At 53.2% G+C, this 17,637-nt stretch overlaps 1 protein-coding gene and 1 non-coding gene across 3 annotated transcripts in view; one reads left to right on the top strand and one right to left on the bottom strand.

Annotated features, from left to right (window-relative positions):
- The first annotated feature begins 1,482 nt into the window (after positions 1 to 1,482).
- The window catches only part of PLXNB1 (plexin B1), a 54,794-nt gene continuing 38,639 nt past the window's right edge, over positions 1,483 to 17,637 (top strand). For both annotated transcript variants that reach the window (XM_038740402.1, XM_038740403.1), the window contains exons 1-2: positions 1,483 to 1,566; positions 12,802 to 12,863. The gene's annotated coding sequence lies outside the window, so the exon portion shown is untranslated. The remainder of the gene's footprint in view (positions 1,567 to 12,801; positions 12,864 to 17,637) is intronic.
- Positions 15,034 to 15,171, bottom strand: LOC119920284. Its single transcript, XR_005448041.1, has one exon. It is a non-coding gene; the product is annotated as a small nucleolar RNA SNORA7 (small nucleolar RNA).

Here is a 17,637-nt window from a genome sequence, read left to right on the forward strand (position 1 = left end):
TAAGCGCTCAGTAAATACGATCGGATTTTTTTGTCTGTTTCCGCGTTTTCTCCCCCTTCTCCCAGTTTCCCCGCTTCCCGGGTTGCACCAGCCGGGATCCCACGTGGGAAGGGGATGGAGGAAGGTTCGCCGACGGGAGGAATCGCTATTGGACAGCGATGAGGGTGAGGAGGGACTCCAAGTTGGGGCAGAGGGAAGGCATTGGAACGGCAGTTGAGCCGAGAAGAGTGGAAAGTCCGGGAAGCAACCGGCCCAGGCCAGTGAGAGAGCGAGGAGCGCCGGCCGCCCGAACGAGGACCTCGCTCCCGCCCGCGCCGCAGGGTGCTCCCGGGCGGGTTGGGATGGGTTAGGATGGGGAGGGAAAGGATGGGATAAGAGGCGGGGCCTTCCTGCCTGGACTCGCGAGCCCCGCCCTCTCATCAGCCCCACCCCCGCGCTCATCCGTTGCCATGACTACGTCCAGGCTGCCGGCTCCGGTGTGGGTGGGGGAAGGGGGTACTGAGCTGGGCGAGGGGCCCTGTCGGAGGAGGGGGGAAGGGGCAGAGAGAGAGACAGAGAGAGAGATGGAGAAGTCCCCCTCACCCAGCCGGGTTCTCTCTCCCCCTAAAACTTCCTCCACCCGAACATCGGGCAGGGCCTCGATTCCCCCCTGTCCGCTCGCCTCCCTCCTGGACCGGGACCCTCCTTCCAGGGCCATCCCCCTTCACTAGACCAGGTCCCCCACTGACTCCTCGATTCCTCCTCATCGGGCCGGGTCTCTCTTCTCCCGGTCTCTCATCCAGCCTAACTGCGGCCCTCCAGTGTGTCCGGGGAGGGGTGCTTGGTTCGCTTAGAGTTCCCTCCCCCAACTGTCCCGCGGCAGGTGAAGGAGCTGGCCACCCAAGTGACTCTAAATTTGGCGGGTGGGGCTGAGAGGTCGGGAGGAGAGATTGGGAGGAGACCCTCGGGATACAGTCTCTCATTCCCTCGTAAGGGTGTTTCGTGGCCCTGGTCTGAGCTTTTGCTAGGTCTTGAGACCCCCTCTTGTGGGGGGGGGGGGGCAAGGGGCTAGGAGGGATGCGAATAAAGAAGGCCTTTCCACTACGGGGGACCCCGTGCGTCCCCTCCCTCTCCCTTCTGCACCTTAACTTTCTTCTCTGCCGACTTTCCGGTCAGCGCACTGGGGATGGGAGGAGGGGGTATAGGCTACTTCTGCAGGAGTCGGCCCATTTGATTTGGGGGGCTCCCAAGGCAGTTGAGGAGCCGGTGCCGGGCCGGGAAAGCCAGGAGGAGAGAGGAGGATTCGGGCTTTGTCTCTATTGTTCCCCGGAGGTGAATGCGCCGGCCGGTGGGGGATGGGCCGGCGGGAGGGAGGGCGCAGTTTTCCTCCCCTCGGTCTCCCGGTAACAGCTGCGGCTTCGCCTGACCCACCTCCGGGGGGGGCGGAGAAGGGAGGCGGAGGAGCGAGGGGCGGGCGTTGGGGTGGCTGCTCGGCGCAGATCCGCACGGGGCCCCGAGCAGCTGGGAGCGGGACGGACCTCTCCCCGCTGCAGAGTCCCGGTACGGCCGGACCGGAGCTTAGGGGTGGTGAGTCCGGGGGCGGTGGGGTGCGGGAGGCTGGGGACGCACAATTGACAGGACCCCCCCCCCCCACTTGGCACAAGGGGAGGACGCAGGGGTCTGATTAATGTTTTAATTTCGAACCAAACTTCTCGGGCGAGAGACGAAACTCTAGCGCCAACTCATCGGGTTGATTGGAAGATGCCGGAGGCGGGAGCGGCTCCCTCTGTGCCCGGGTAGAGCTCCCCTCCCCCGGCCCGGGCCGGGCAGTTTGCCCCCCGCCGGCATGTACCCGGCCAGGGACAGCGGTTTGAGTCATCGCTCCCTTGACCTGCCAGGCGGCAGCAGCAATTTGTCCTTTCCCCCCGCCCCCTCACTCCTCTTCTCCCTCCCCCCGGCTTGACTTGCTGGCGGGACCTGGGGGCGGGGGGCATCGACACGAACTTTAGGTGGGCTTCGGGAGCAGCTGCCTCCCGCCCCGCGCAGAGCAGGGGGGCAGGGCTCAAGGAAAATCTTGGTCCCGATCCCTGCTCCACTTCACACAAAACCCGGATTGTACCCTTCTCCCCTCCCCCTGGCCAGTGGCGTTAACTTGGCTTCGCACCCCTTGGCTAATGAATAACTCTGGCCATATTTCCACCAGTAGAGTCCGGGGAAGAAACGGGACGATTATCTGGCCATTTCAGGCAAAAGCAGGTTTCTTTTGACTGTGCAGATCTGGCCTCTGGCAGCCGGGGCGGCAGGCCTCCCGAGTGACCCCCAAATAATGTCGATCGAGTCTCAAAGGTGGCTAAGGGTATAGAAGCTCCAGATGAGTGGGGTAGGGGGCTGTTCCTGGATCCCCTCCCTACCCTCCTTGTTCCTATACTCCCCCCCCCCCCCCCCCCCCCCGCTTCCACCCATCTGTGCGGGGGCAGGGCCCGCGGCCTCGGGCAGGTTTTTGCAGGACGAATGTGGGGGGAGGTGGAGGAGGAGGAGGAAGGCGGGGGGGGGGGGGGGGAATGATAGACTGGTGCTCCCCCTGGTGGATGGTGGGGATTAATTAAATGAGGTTAAGTTGCTTCCCGTTGTAAGGAGCCGGGCCTCGGGAGGGTTAAATGAATGGGGGAGGGAGGTGTGATCCCCCTGGCAGACGGGGGATGGGGGGCTCGCAGGCACGGGAGGGAACAAAGAGAGCAGTCAGTGACAGGCCCGGGCAGCGCTGGGCGGGAGTTGGCGGGAGGGGGTGGGGGGGGATGGAGCGGGGATGAGCCCTTACTCTCTGGCAGGGGAGTTGGGGGATTAGTAGGGACGAATTGCAACCGGGTGGGCTGGTGGGGAGGAGGGGGTGCCAACGAGAGCTGTGGCCCTTTCGTGGGGGGAGGGAAGCCAGGGCCTTAACGGGGGGAGGTGAAGGGGGACGATGTTCTGTGGGCTCCAGAGCCCAGGCTGTGCTTCCCCGTCTCTCATTAGTGTGAATCACATTAGGAAGCTGTTTCTCTGGACTCTGGCTCCAGATCATTAATAAAATTGTCACCGAGGCCACCCACCCCTGACCTTCAACCTTTCCTGCTTTTTCCCCAGTGCTGCAGTCTTGAGGCTGGGGGTTCCCAGTTGCAGGATGCTCTTCCCGGCAGACCTCTTCTTCTCCTGTTGTCTAATTCCTCCACTGTTCTTTTCTGTTCCTTTTTTTTTTAATGGTATTAAGCTCTTACTATGTGTCAAGCATGATTCTAAGTGCTGGGGTAGATATAAGAAGAAAATCAGGCTGGACACAGTCTCTGTTCCCACATAGGGCTCATAGTCTAAATTGGAGGAAGGAGGATTTAATCCCCATTTTATAGATGAGATAATCGAGGCACAGAGAAGTGAAGTGACTTGGCCAAAGTCACGCAGCAGACGAGTGGCTGAGCAGGGATTAGAACCCATGTCCTCTGACTCCCAGGCCCACACTCTTTCTAATAGACTACACTGCTTCCCTGGTTCCCCCAGCTTTTCCCTCATTTCCCATCCCTCCACCCCTGGCCTTCCACCTGAGGGCTTGAAGAAGTCCAGTGTTCCTCCTGCTCCTTTTCCTTCCTCTCCTCCAGCATCTAGAGGTCCCCTGGGGCTGACATCTTCTGGAGAGTTTAGGCTGCTGTTGAGAAGCAAGGATTAGAATACCACCCTCACCCAAACTCCCCACCATAGGAGTAGGGCTGACCCCTTATGTTGCTCTGGAGACAACTCCTGACCTTGGCAAGTAGATGTGGTCTAGAGTTTGGGAGAGGGAGCCAGAGAATGGGGCTGGGAAAGAGTACCTATAACACCTGAGGGCAGAAGGAGAAGACATTAATGGCATCTTTCTTCTGAAGAGCTTAAACACCCTACAGGCCCCCTCAGTGGCCACAGAGCTTTGGAGACTGCCTGGTGTCCTAACTATGGTAATAATAATTGTGGTATTTGTAAAGCCCTAACGTCATGGGTTCTAATGCCGACTCCGCCACTCGTCTGCTGTGTGACCTTGGGCAAATCACTTTACTTCTCAGTGCCTCAGTTATCTCATCTGTAAAATGGGGATTGAGACTGTGAGCCCTACATGGGACAGGGACTATGTCCGACTCGATTTGCTTGTATCTACCCTAGCGCTTAGTACAGTGCCTGGCACACAGTAAGCACTTAATAAATACCATAATTATTTTTATTATGTGTCAAGCACCGTTCTAAGCTCTGGGGAAGATACAGGGTAATCAGGTTAGGTACAGTCCCTGTCCCACACAGGGCTCACAATCTAAATGGAAAAGCAACAACCAGGAATTGAACCCCATTTTATAGATAAGGAAACTGAGGAACAGAGAAGTGAAGTGATTTGCCCAAGTTCACACATGATGGAGCCAGAATTAGAACCCAGGTCCTCTGGCTCCCAGGCCCATGCTCTTTCCACTGGAACACACTGCTCCTTGATCAGGTGTTTGGGAGAAGATTGTATTAGATTCTGGACATGTGGGATGGTGTTTGAGGGGGCTGACCCCCCCAAATGTTTCCTGAGTAGATGATCTGTTTCCTGCATGGTCACACTGTTTTCTCTCTTGCTAAGGGTATGAGGGGTGGAGTTGGATGCAGAAGCTGGGTGGGGGTTGGGGAGTGGGTGAGAGGGTGGTGGGGTTGGGAGCATCTGCTCCGAGAATCCTGTGATGACTGTTTGATCAGATTCACGTCAGCTTGTTCCGTCTGTTTCCTGTGACCCTGTGGCAGGAGGGTAAAAGGGATGAAGGGGGTAGGGAGAACTGTGCAGGAATGGTGATCAGGTTGGCAGCTGTGTGGAAATGTAGTCTTTGATGGGAGCTGTGAAGGGCCTTGAGCAGGAAGCTGGGCAAGGACAGTCGCTGGAGGAGGAGGAGGAGGTACTGGGAAGAAAGGAGTTCCTGAGTCCTAGAACTAGTTTACAATGAGAGCTGGCTGGGGGCATTGGCCTTTGGGGTTGTCAGCATCAGAAAAATGGGGATTTTTAGCCGGGGGGGGGTTGACCAGTGGGGAGCTGAGGTTCATGCTATGGCTGCCCTTCTTTTGGATCTACTGGCCCTACAAACTAGATCAGTGTGAGCAGACAGAGCATGTCTTGAGACAGAGAGAGCACTGCCAGAGAGGAGGGGAGGAGCTTCTGGGCAAGGGTCCGTGGTCCTGGGGACCCCCCCCACCCCCAACAGCCCCAGGAAGGCTCTGTAGAATGGGAATCTGTCTGTAATCTGGGGACCTAGCTTCAAGGAAGGAGTTGGCATCTCTGTCAGTGTCGTTCCCCCCCCCCCACCGCCCCCACCTCTCTCTGCCCTCCCCCCTCACATCCCCCTGGGCTCACATTCTGGCTTCAGGGATAAGAGGTGGGACTATTTCTGGGGTGAATTCCTGGCTTCAGTTGCTCCTGGAGCAGATAAAGGCACCAATTTTAGCACTTTAGAACTAGGTAAGAGGGCCTTTCTGCTGATTGGGGTGATCTTGATGGGGACTCAGGCAGAAGATATATAAGGCCCCTAAATGAGAGATCCTGTTCCCTTTTCCTTCCTTATACCCATCTTTCTCCTCGTATTTGTTCTGAAAATGAATCCCATTTATTTTTTCAGACTGGGGGTGGTCAGAGGGGGTTCAGGGGCCAGTGATGTCCTGGGCTCTCTCTGGAGGAGCTGGTCCTGTATTCTCTCAGGACCTGGTGGAGCTCAAAACTGCCCTAGACAGTGTCTCATCACTCCAGTGAGACAGGAGCAGTGTCTCTCTCCCCCCCACCCTTTTCCTCTCCCTCTCTCTCTCCTCCCCCCTCCTCTCACCCTCCTGCTCCTCCCCTCACTCCTTCTTTCCCTCTCTCCCTACTCCTATGGGCCAGAAGGGGAAATGAAGGTTTAGGTAGAGCCCTGCCTGAGTTGAAATCCTGTAGTACCGTCTGCCGCGGCCAAGCCTCAAGAGTGTAGATCTGTGGTCTGAAGCCTCAAATAGTGCCAGCGTTCTTCTTGAGTCTGGATAGGGTGCACATGTGGCGGTCCCTGTATGTACGTTGCTGAGACTTTCAGTCAATCCATAGTATTCACGGAACATTTACTGTGTGGAGAGCGCTGTACTAGGTGCTTGGGAGAGCACAATTGATCTTGCAGAAGCTTGCAGTCTAACAGGGGAGCCTGACACAAAAATATTTGCAAATAGGAGGCTAAAGAGAATGGAAAGATGGATAGGTGAATCAATCAATCAACAGCATCTACTGAATGCTTACTGTGAACAGTGAACTGTAAGTGCTCAAGAAATACCACTGATTGAGAGAGTACAACATAATAGAGTTGGAAGACAAATTCCCTGTGCTCTGGGTAGTTATGAGTACATCAGTGCTGAGGCGGTGGTTGGGCAGGCTATGACCTGGGGAGAAGAAAAAGTAATTGGGGAAAGCCTCCTGGAGGAGGTGGGATTTCAGGGGGGCTTTGGCAAAGGGGTAAGTTGCGATCTGGTGGATGTGAAGGGGGAAGGGAGTTCCAGACAGGGGAGAAGGTGAGCCAGTGAGCACCTAGGAGCTTTGTGCCTGTGCAGTTCTTTCTGCATGCCCTGCGGTGTCCAGCTGCCATGTTTGCCCAGAGTTATTGTCCCCCTCCCAGCTGGGGGAGGCCTGAAATAGCGGTGCCCCCCAATCCCTGCCATTCCCTGGCCTGGCAGGACTTTAAAAGAAGGGACTTTCCCAAGATCACATGATGCGGCAGGGGCTGGGTGGAGAAACAGCCCAGGAGTTAGAGCTGTCTCGTCCCAGCACTCTGTACCCTCCCTCCTCTGCCCTCCCTTCTCCTAGCCTGCCCATGCCTCAGTGCAATGCAGAATGCCAAGGGGACCTCCTTTCTGCCCGCTGAATTTAGGGGATTTGGGAAGAGGCCGAGTTGCTTCCCTCCGAGCATTCCCTGTGGAAGGGCTTCCATGTGGCCCCCGCCCCTCGGTCCCTGTGGGCCTCAGGCTGTCCTTTCCCCTCACCCCCCACTATGTTTGGGGTTTGTAAACAGAGGGCAGCGTTGTTCCTTCTGGTGCTTCGCTCCCACAGAGCTGCCCTGTTCTCACCACACTAAAAAAGGAAACACAGAGGCTATTTTGGGAGCAGAGCATGGCCTGTGGCTGTGGCCCCCAGGCTTTGCATTCCCGCGCACCCTCCCTGTTCATGTTAGAGCAGTCTCAGGCCTTCACCTTCCTGGCCGTCCCCTCCTCATGGGGCCCTGGGCCCGGTATCCTTCCCTGAGCCACTTAGTGCTGGGAGGAGTGGCTGGCGGCTTCCTAGCCATCGGCTCCAGGAGGACCTGCTGTTCCAGGAGGTGGCTGTCTGCCAGCTCCTCTTTTGCTTCCCCACTACCTCCGTTTTTCAGTTAATTAGTAACCCTGCTTGAGCTCTCCCTGCACCAGCCAGGCCTGTGAGCCTTTCAGGTCCAGGTCTGGATTGGCCTGGCTCTAAGGGAAGTCTCTGTTCTTGCACTGGGAGGTTCCCCAAAGGCCCCAGCAGCTAGGGAGAAGGTTCCTTTCCCAGCTGCCTCTGTACTGACTTCCAAGGATGTTAGGTGGACTGGGGAGCCAGGTTGGGGAGGCTGTGACCAGCCCTGGTAGGGTCTTGGGGAGAGTGTCCTAAAAAGGTCTCTCTTGGCCACATGCTCTGGCTAGCATGGGGTTGCCTTGGCCATGGGGGAGGCAAGAAGGAATGCAGGGGACAGCTTCTTAGAGCTAGGGTACGGGTTGGTTATCCTGGGAACGTCTGTTGGAAGCGAGTTAAAGCCCCACCACCGCTCAGCAGTCCAATGTGGAATTTCCCAGTCCTGGAACGGTTTGCAGGCACCTCTTAAGGCGCCATGCAATCAGACCGTGAGAATAGTGGAGTCACGCATGGCATGCCAGGGGCCCGAGGTATTGGGCCCAGGAAGGCTCTAAAGGCGCAAGTGGATAGTGTGGAGTGATGGGCTCAGAGCGCCTTGAGAAATTTCCTACTTGTTAGTACGGATTCTGGGCTGAGTTCCCTTGAGTCCCGGTTATGGGGAGCCGGGGAGGAATCCTTCTGCCTGTACAGGGCCACTAACTAGCTCACTGGGGGCAGGGAAGGTATCTACCAACTCTCTTATACCATACTCTCCCCAGTGCTTAGTACAGTGCTCTTCCCACAGAAAGCGTTCAATGACTATAACTGATCGATTTGACCAATGGGCAAAGTGGGGGACAGTTGCTCAGGACTCACTGCCCTGGCTAGTCAGGGAGCCCCCTGGGTGCTGATACTTCTCAGGTTCCCCTACCGTGTTGTCCACTTTCCATTTATCAATCAGTTGCTGGTATTTAAAAAAATAAAAATAAATGATGGCATTTGTTAAGCGCTATGTGCAAAGCCAGCACCTACTGAGGTCAAAGCACTCCCCTAAGCCCCTGGGAGAGTACTACGGAAGCAAGACTTGGGTTTTCCACCCTCAAAGTGTTCACAATCTGAAAGGGGATACAGACTAAAACTATTTTCAGTTAGTGAATCTTCATGCTGTCGCACCTCCTGCCATGGGCTAACAAAAGCCCCAGAAGGGCCAGGGAGAGGAAGGAGTGTTTAGAGCCAGGAGCACGTGCTTTCAGGATGAAGGGAGGAGACAAAGTCTTAAACTGATGTGATGCCTAGTTCAGTGCTCTGCCAAAAGTGGATGCTTGGGAATGCTTTTTTTAATGGTACTTGTTAAGCACTTACTAGGTGCCAGGCACTGTATTCTCTGCCACTTGTCTGCTGTGTGACCTTCTCTGTGTCTCAGTTGCCTGTTTAAGACTCCATGTGGGATGGGGACTGCGTCTAACCTGATTAGCTTGAATGTACCCCAGCACTCAGAACAGTGCTTGACATGTAGTAAGTGCTTAACAAACACCATCATTATTGTTATTATTACTAAGCACTGGGGATAGATCGGGATAATCAGGTCAGGCTCAGTCCCTGTCCCACATGGGGCTCACAGTCTTTTAAGTGGGAATGAGGAGGGTTTAATGCACATTTCACAGATGAGGTAACTGAGGCACAGAGAAGTGAAGTATCTTGCCCAAAGTCATACAGCGGACAAGTGGTTGATCCAGGATTAGAGCCCAGGTCCTCTGGCTCCGAGGGCTTTGCCACCTTCCATCTTCTTCCCAACCCTCCATCCCCAGGTTAGGGTTGAGCCAGGAGATGGGACCCCTGGCCCTAACCTCCCCGCCCATCAAACAAGATGAGAAGTCCAGAGGTAAGCAAAGTCATGGCCGCAACTTTGGCAGGGGGATTCAGAACCCAGGTTTGATTGAGCATTTGTGACGTGGCCCCAAGTTCATGGTCAGACTTCCATCTCCCTAAGGCCATTGTCCTGCCTTCTTGTTGGAGGAGGGAGTCTTTCTATTCCTCTTCCTGCCCAAAAGGCTGTCACACCTGAATGTACGTGTGTGTGTGTGTGTGTGTGTGTGTGTGTGTGTTTTATGTATTTATTAAGTGCTTACTAGGTGCCGGGCACTGTACTAAGCACTGGATAGATACAAGATAATCAGGTTGGCTACCATCCATGTCCCACCTGGGACTCAGTCTTAATCCCCATTTTGCAGATGCGGTAACTGAGGCACAGAGAAGTGAAGTGATTTGCCCAAGGTCACACAGCTGGGATTAGAACCCAGGGGATTCTAATTGTGTGTGTGTGTGTGTGTGTGTGTGTGTGTGTATTTGAATCACGGAGGACAGATAAAGTGATGTGTGGCCCCAGGCTATTTCTGGGGTAAGTTGGCCCTATGGAAAGTCTCTGCCTCTTGTGTTGGTAGGAGCCAAGAGAAAAGTTCTCTAAGCAATGTTTGCAGAAGTGGTGGTGGTGGTGGTGGTGGTGTGTGTGTGTGTGTGTGTGTGTGTGTGTGTGTGTGTGTGTGTGGTCACGCACACATGTCTGGAAGAGTGGGGTGGTGGAAGGAGGGAGGCAAGTGTTTTTCTTCTGTTTTCCATCTTCCTCTAGTCTTCCCTCCTGTGAATTCTTTAGTGTAATGCAATGAACGTCACCATTTATTGAACGCTTTTGCCTCCCACTCATATTGTCCCTGCAGAGGGTAAGAAGTAGAGACAGAGAGGGAAGCAGATCCCCATGGGGAGAGACAAGACAGAACAAGCAAGTACAGTCTCCAGGCAAGGCCACTGTAATCTCTGGGTCAAGGAAACAATGTTTCAAATCTGTGGCTCTTAGGCAGGAAAGGTCCAGGCATTCCACTATAGCCATCAGGAGAGTGATGCCCTCTTCCCTCCTCCACCCTGCAGCCAGCTCTGATCTCCGTTCAGATAAGCCACCGATAGGCAGAGGAGCAGGTAGACAGAAGTAAGGGCATGCACCTGGTAGGGGTGTATTTTGGGGAGCGGCCGCCCCCGGGAGGTCCTGTGTGCATCTGAGTCTTTATCCAAGAAGCGGCTCCCCTCAGGGGTTCTGCTCATGGTTACCCTAGCTCTAGAATTTGACCTGCTGGCCTCCAATGGACTGTGCCACCCCTGGTTGCGGGGTGGTCAGCATGGGGGTCCTCCCTCCAGGTGTCTGCCCTTGGGCCTAAGATTTTGTTCCTCTGAGACCTGCTGGACAATGCTCCAGTCCCTTAAGCTGAACACAACCTTCCAATCAATCAATCAGTTGTATTTATTGAGTGTTTACTGTGTACAGAGCATTGTACTAACCACTTGGGAGAGTACAATATAACAGAATTGTTCATTCATTCATTCAATCGTATTTATTGAGCGCTTACTGTGTGCAGAGCACTGTACTAAGCGCTTGGGAAGTACAAATCATCAACATATAGAGACGGTCCCTACCTAACAACTGGCTCAATTGTTGGTAGATGCATTCCCTACCCACAATGAGCTTACATTCTAGAAGGGGAGATGGATATTAATATAAATGAATAAATTACTTTTTTAATGGTATTTATGTGCTTACTATGTGCCAAGCACTAAGCCCTGGGGTAGATACAAGTTAATCAGGCTGGACACAGTCCATGACCCACATGAGCACCTCAGTCTTAATCTCCATTTTACAGGGGGAATACAGGTAACTGAGGCCCAGAGAAGTGAAGTGATTTGCCCAAGGTCACACAGCAGACAAGTGGCAGACTTTTAGACTGTGAGCCCACTGTTGGGTAGGGACTGTCTCTATATGTTGCCAACTTGTACTTCCCAAGCGCTTAGTACAGTGCTCTGCACACAGTAAGCGCTCAATAAATACGATTGATGATGAAGTGGCAGGGCCGGAATTAGAACCCAGGTCCTTCTGACTTCCAGGCCCATACTGTGCTGTGGGCCTGAGGGAGGGGTGAATAAAGGGTGCAAATCCAAGTACAAGGGTGACACGGTATGGAGTGGGAGAAGAGGAAATGAGGGATTAGTCAGGGAAGACTTCTCGGAGGATGTGTTCTTTTAATAAGCCTTTCAAGGTAAGGGAGAGTGACCATCCGTTGGATATGAATAGGGAGGGTGTTTCAGGCCAGAGGCAGGATGTGGGTGAGAAGTCGGCAGGAAGCAGTGTAGCCTAGTGGATCGAGCACCGGCCTAGGAATCAGAAAGTCCTGGGTTCCAAACCCGCCTCTGCCACTTGTCTGCTGTGTGACTGTAGGCATGTCACTTAACTTCTCTATGCCTCAGTTACCTCATCTGTAAAATGGAGATTAAGACTGTGAGCCCCATATAGGATGTGAACTGTGTCTAATCTGATTAGTTTGTATCTACCCCAATGCTTAGTTCAGTGCCTGGCACAAAGTAAGAGCTTTACAAATACCATTAAAAAAAACGAGATGAGATGAAGGTACAGTGAGTAGATTGGTATTTGAGGAGTGAAGTGTGTGGGCTGGGTTGTACTAGGAAATCAGGATGGTAAGGTAGGAGGGGGGAAGGTGGATTGAGTGCTTTAAAGCCTTCCCCTTCTTCTTCCTCCAGTCTTCCTTCTCAGGTAGAAGAGACTGAGAACCGGGACAAAGGAATGATGGGAAACTTGCTTTATTCTCTTGGAGTTGCTGGCAGGTGAAAAGCGCCATCATCTTCTGAGAGCCCCCGAGGAGAGTCTCCCAAAGTGTCCCCATGCAGTGTCAGTGAAGAAAGGGCAAATCAAGAAAATGAAGTGATTTGAGGACCAAAAAAACCACAGAATCTGGTCATGATGGGTGGCTGGTCACCTGACTATGCTACATGGTCTGCCTGCCCCAGCCGGACCCAAGAGTAGGCCGAGTTCCCCTTGGGCCTACAGTCCACTCCCCCTCCACCATGTCCCCTCTGTTCTGGGTGCATCGCCAGAGGGGGGCTGAAGCTTGCCTCCCTGGGGAGAAGGTGGGAGGCATGGGGGCCCAGCAGAGTGGGTCTGCTCCACTCCCACGGCTCCTTCGCTGGGAGGAGCTGCTTCTGGAATGCCTCCCCCACCCCCCCAGCTGCGTGGAATGTGTCCAGTGGCTGCTGGCCAAGGCTGGTCCCTGGCTCTGTTGCTTCTTTGGCTGGAGGTGGGGGAGATTCCAGCAAGTTCCCCCAGGCCGGGAGTGGTGGGGGCAGGGTTGGAGCTGCACTTCCCTCACCCGTGGCTTCCCGGTGCACCGTAATAATTGAAAATGTCTTTTGAGGGTTCCATCGACGTGATTTTGGTGACACATTTGGTAAGAACTGGTTAGCAAATTGTGTTCAGGCCCCCCCGAGTCCCAGCATGTGCAGAGCCTGACCTTGGTGATGGCTTTCCCAATAAGTTGAGCCAGGACTGGGGGGTGTCTGGGGCTGGTGGTGTGTGGGACCTCACTCCCCACCCACACTTTCTGTTTTTTCTCCAGCCCAAGGGACAATGACCAGAACTGGCCATGACGGAGTTGGACTGCCCTGCCAGTAATCCTGGGTAAGTGTTGTTGTGGGTTCCGATTCCTGGGCGCTTCCTGCAGCCTGGTTTCTTCCTTCCCTGCCCAGTTCTACTCCCTCATCCACTTTGCTTTGACTGGCCTCAACTCCAAGCCCATCCCTGCCGGTCTCCATCCCCACCTGCCTCATGAGCAATTTCATTCCTAAGGAGATCTGGGAAATGGAAGGGGAAGGGAGGAGGGATAGGGTGGATTTTGGCCATAGAATGGACCCCAGGTTGGGCTGAGGGGTGTTGACCAGAGATGAGCCCGGAATGGAGGGAGCATTCATTGAGTCATATTTACTGAATGCTTACTGTGTGCGAAGCACTGTACTAAGCACTTGGGAGAATACAGTATAACAATAAAACAGACACATTCCCTGCTACAATGAGCAGGGATTCCTTGGAATCCTTGAGCATCTTCTAAATGCCGTTTCCATCTCCTCAGAAGCCAAACACTCTACTGTCCAACCTCTCTGCACCAGCCCCCTCATAGAATTTCAGAGAAATTCATAGACTTTCGTAGTTTCATAGAAGAGTTTCATAGAACAGGCTTCATAGAACCTATTTCATATTTCACAGAATAGTGGGGAGCCACCATGCTGATTTCCTCTCCAGAGGCAATCTCATCCATTCCTTTGCCTCCCTCCAGTTAATTGCCAGGCCAGAAGGGTTGGAGGATTTTTCTTATGGTATTTGTTAAGTGTTTACTAATGTTCCAGGCACTGTATTAATGCTGGGGTAGGTACAAGCTAGTTAGGTTGGACATAGTCCACGTCCCACATGGGGCTCACAGTTTTAATCCCCAATTTACATCTGAGGTAACTGAGGCCCAGAGAAGTGAAATGACTTGCCCAAGGTTACCCATCAGACAAGTGGCAGAGCTGGGATTAGAACCCAGGTTCTTCTGAATCCCAGACCCGGGCTCCTTCTACTAGGGCATGCTGCTTCCAATGCTGTTGTCCCATCTCTGCTTTCTCTAGAGTCCCTGCCCTTCAACCAAGGTCACCACCCTCCTGGCTATGATCACCATTGACCCTTCCCTTCCCCCCAGCTATGGATTCTGGCCTTGGCCACCCACTTCCTCAGTCACTATAATGGTCAGCCTGTGGCCACTCGTAACCCCACTGACCCCACCACTCCTCCACCTGGTTATGTGTTGAGTCCTGTGACATCAAGACTTCCTCCTCCACCTTGCTCTGGCATTCCACAATATCCCTGAATCTGTCCTTGCCCTTTCCTGATACCTTAACGCGTCACCTAGTAGGGAGATATCTACCTGCATTGCATGGCCTTTGTAAACAATTCCCCAGTTCCTCTTCCAGTCGCCGTGGTGTCTGTCTGGGTCCGCCTATGTGTGTTTGTATCTGTCTGAGCCTGGAAACTATCAGATTCCCTGTTCTGGACCTCGTGTCTAGGGAAGTATTATTATTACTATTATTGTTATGGTATTAAGTGCTTACTCTGTGTCAGGCACCGTAGTAAGTGCTGGGGTGGATACAAGCAAATTGGGTGGGACACAATCCCTGCTCATGTGGGGCTCCCAGTCACAATCCCCATTTTCCAGATGAGGTAACTGAGGCCCAGAGAAGTGAAGTGACTTGCCCAAGGTCACACAGCAGACAAGTGGAGGAGCTGGGATCAGAACCCATGAGCTTCCGACTCCCAGGCCTGTGCTCTATCCACTACACCATGCTGTTTCACTCCCACTAACCCCACTGGAAAGACAAGGTCCTTTCCAAGGTTCTCTTTTCCCTGGGCTTCTGGGCCCATAACCTGTCCCCTCTAGGGAGACCCAGCCTCTGACCCTCAGCTAGGTAAGCAGGGAGGAATGGTGATAGGGTCAGTGATGCATCCACCATGCTGGGAGTCCAACCCTCCACCCAGCCCTGCCTCCACCTCCTAGGATCCCCAAGGGGTGGGGCCCAGGACTGTGACCCTAGAACTGGTCTTAGGCCGTCGAGTCGTTTCCGACCCATAGCGACACCACGGACACCTCTCTCCCAGAAAACTGTGCTCTCCATCTGCAATCGTTCTGGTAGTATATCCATAGAGTTTTCTTGGTGCAAATACAGAAGTGGCTTACCATTGCCCCCTTCCGCACAGTAAACTCGAGTCTTCGCCCTCAACTCTCTCCTGTGCCGCTGCTGCCCAGCACGGTTGAGTTTTGACTTGTAGCAGACTGCCTTCCACTTGCTAGCCACTGACCAAGCTAGGAATGGAATGGGTAGGCCTCTGCTTGACTCTCCCTCCCATAGCTGAACCTGGTAGAGTACTGGAAACACTCCAGGTGCGACCCTGAGAGGGGCGACTCTAGAACTAGGTCAGTCCCTTCTCCCTGTCGGAGAGGCATTTTTATGGTATTTAACTGCTTACTTAGAGAAGAAGCGTGGCTTAGTGGAAAGAGCACGGGCTTGGAAGTTAGAGGTCATGGGTTCTAATCCCAGCTCTGCCACTTATCAGCTTTGTGACTCTGGGCAAGTCACTTCACTTCTCTATGCCTCAGTTACCTCATCTGTAAAATGGGGATTAAGATTGTGAGCCCCACGTGGGACAACCTGATTACCTCGCATCTACGCTAGCGCTTAGAACAGTGCTTGGCACATAGTAAGTGCTTAACAAATACCATCATTATTATTAGTATTACCATGTGCCAGACATTATAATAATAATAATGATAATTCATGTATTTAACCGCTTATTGTGTGCCAGGCACTGTATTAAGCACTGAAGTGCATATAAACAAATCTGGTTGGACACAGTCCTTGTCCCACATGGGGCTCACAGTCTTAATCCCCATTATACAGATGAGGAAACTGAGGCACCGGGAAGTGAAGTGACTTGCCCAAGGTCACACAGCAGACAGGTGGACCTAAGGGTGATGACTGGGAGTCTCTGGCCTGAGGCAAGTGAAAGACAGTCCTCTCTTTAAATCTGTGGAGCTGAAGGAATGAGAAAATCCAGTACCCCTTTAGGCACACAGGCATAAGCACACTGACATAACACATACTTGCATAGGAGAGGTAGACACCAACATTCATTTACCCAGGCCCCGAGATGCACACACTGACATGTGCCCAGATTCATTCTCACAGACCTATCTCCCCATAGCCTCACATCTTGGTGTGGGGACTAGAGTACTTTGGGCCATTTGGATCTGGGGACTCTTCTGAAGACCAGTCTTACTCCCCAGAATGGGGAGGGGGAAGCTTTCTTTTCTTGGAAAGCCGGGGGTGGTGGGAGCCAAGGGTGGAGGAGCAGAGTCGGGCAGTAAGGAGTTCTCGACTGCATTCCCGTCACCCTTCTCTTTGCCACCTGGCTTGGAACAATGCGTCATCTAGTCATTGAGGCTGCTTTTATTATTATTATTATTATTAATAATAATAATAATAATAATAATAATAATTGTGGTATTGGTTAAGTGCTTACTATGTGGCAAACACTGTTCTGAGCTCTGGGGAAGATACAGGGTAATCAGGTTGGACACAGTTCCTGTCCCACACAGGGCTCACAATCTAGGTAAGGAGGAGAACAGGTATTGAATCCTCATTTTACAAGGAGGTAACTGAGGCACAGAGAACTGAAGTGACTTACCCAAGGCCACAGCAGGCATGCGGCAGAGCTGGAATGAAAACCCAGGTCCTCTGATTTGCAGGTCTGTGCGCTTTCCACTGGGCAACACTGCTTTCTACAGAGCCACCCTTGGGGTGGACTTCCCCAAGTCTGCTATTCCCCATCCCTGCTGACCCCAACTGCCTCGTCCCGTCTTGATCTTCTAACCCTCTGTGGGATGCTCTTGATTTCTTGGTTATAGCTCATTTTCTTCAACTCTGTTCATTGTTTCAATTGAGTTCAATCATTCCATTCTTCCCTCCGGTGTCCATGATTCCTCCAGATGGGCATCCACCAAGAATTGGATTTGAATAGCCATGGCACTGGCCTGCACAGTGTTAGTGAAAGATCTCAAGAGGCCTGAACTCTGACCATCCCCTCCCCTCCCCCTTCCCCCCAGGAAATGGGTCCTCTATCCCTCTCCTGCTTCTTCCTGGCACCGCCCCCCCACCGCTCCTCCTTTCTTGGTCACTGTATCTGTCCAGCTGGGCCGGATGCTATGTGTCTCCTCCTCCCCTCTGTCCAGGAAGCAGACTGGGCTGTGGGAAGGATGCAGGCAGGATGGATGCTGGCCTCCTCCTCCTCCTCCTCCTCCTCTTCTTCCTCCTCCTTAGCCTAGGCTGCTGCATGATCCCCCTCTGAGTCTCGCTTTGTCTCTCTCTGTCTGTCTCTCCCTCCCCCCACCCCTCACCTGTACTGACACATGGTCCCAGTCTTAGAATCTTCAAACACGAGAGATGGATTTCCTAGTCAACTCAGCTGTCAGGGCCATTTCCTGCTCTGGTTCTGTCTCCTTCCTGTATTTGGGGGATCCCCATGTAGGAGCGCTTGGGCTTGAGGGTGGAATAATTATCTGGGGTTTCTGCTGGGTCTTCGTGCATTTGTTCTTCATCATCATCATTATCATAATAATAGTATTTATGAAGTGCTTACTGTGTGCCAGATACTGTGCTAGTTACAAGTTGCTAAGATCAGACACGGTCCCCATTCCACATAGGGCTCATAGTCTAAGAGGAAGGGAGGACAAGCATTTTAACTCCACTTAACGGATGAGGAAATCAGGCTCAGAGACTTTAAGTGATTTGCTTCTACTCACATAGGCAAGTTGTGGACCTGGGACTAGAATCCAGGTCTCTCTGCTCCCAGCACTCTTTCCACTAGG

This window comes from Tachyglossus aculeatus, chromosome X1 (genome assembly GCF_015852505.1).
Source record: "Tachyglossus aculeatus isolate mTacAcu1 chromosome X1, mTacAcu1.pri, whole genome shotgun sequence".
NCBI classification, from domain to species: Eukaryota; Metazoa; Chordata; class Mammalia; order Monotremata; family Tachyglossidae; genus Tachyglossus; species Tachyglossus aculeatus.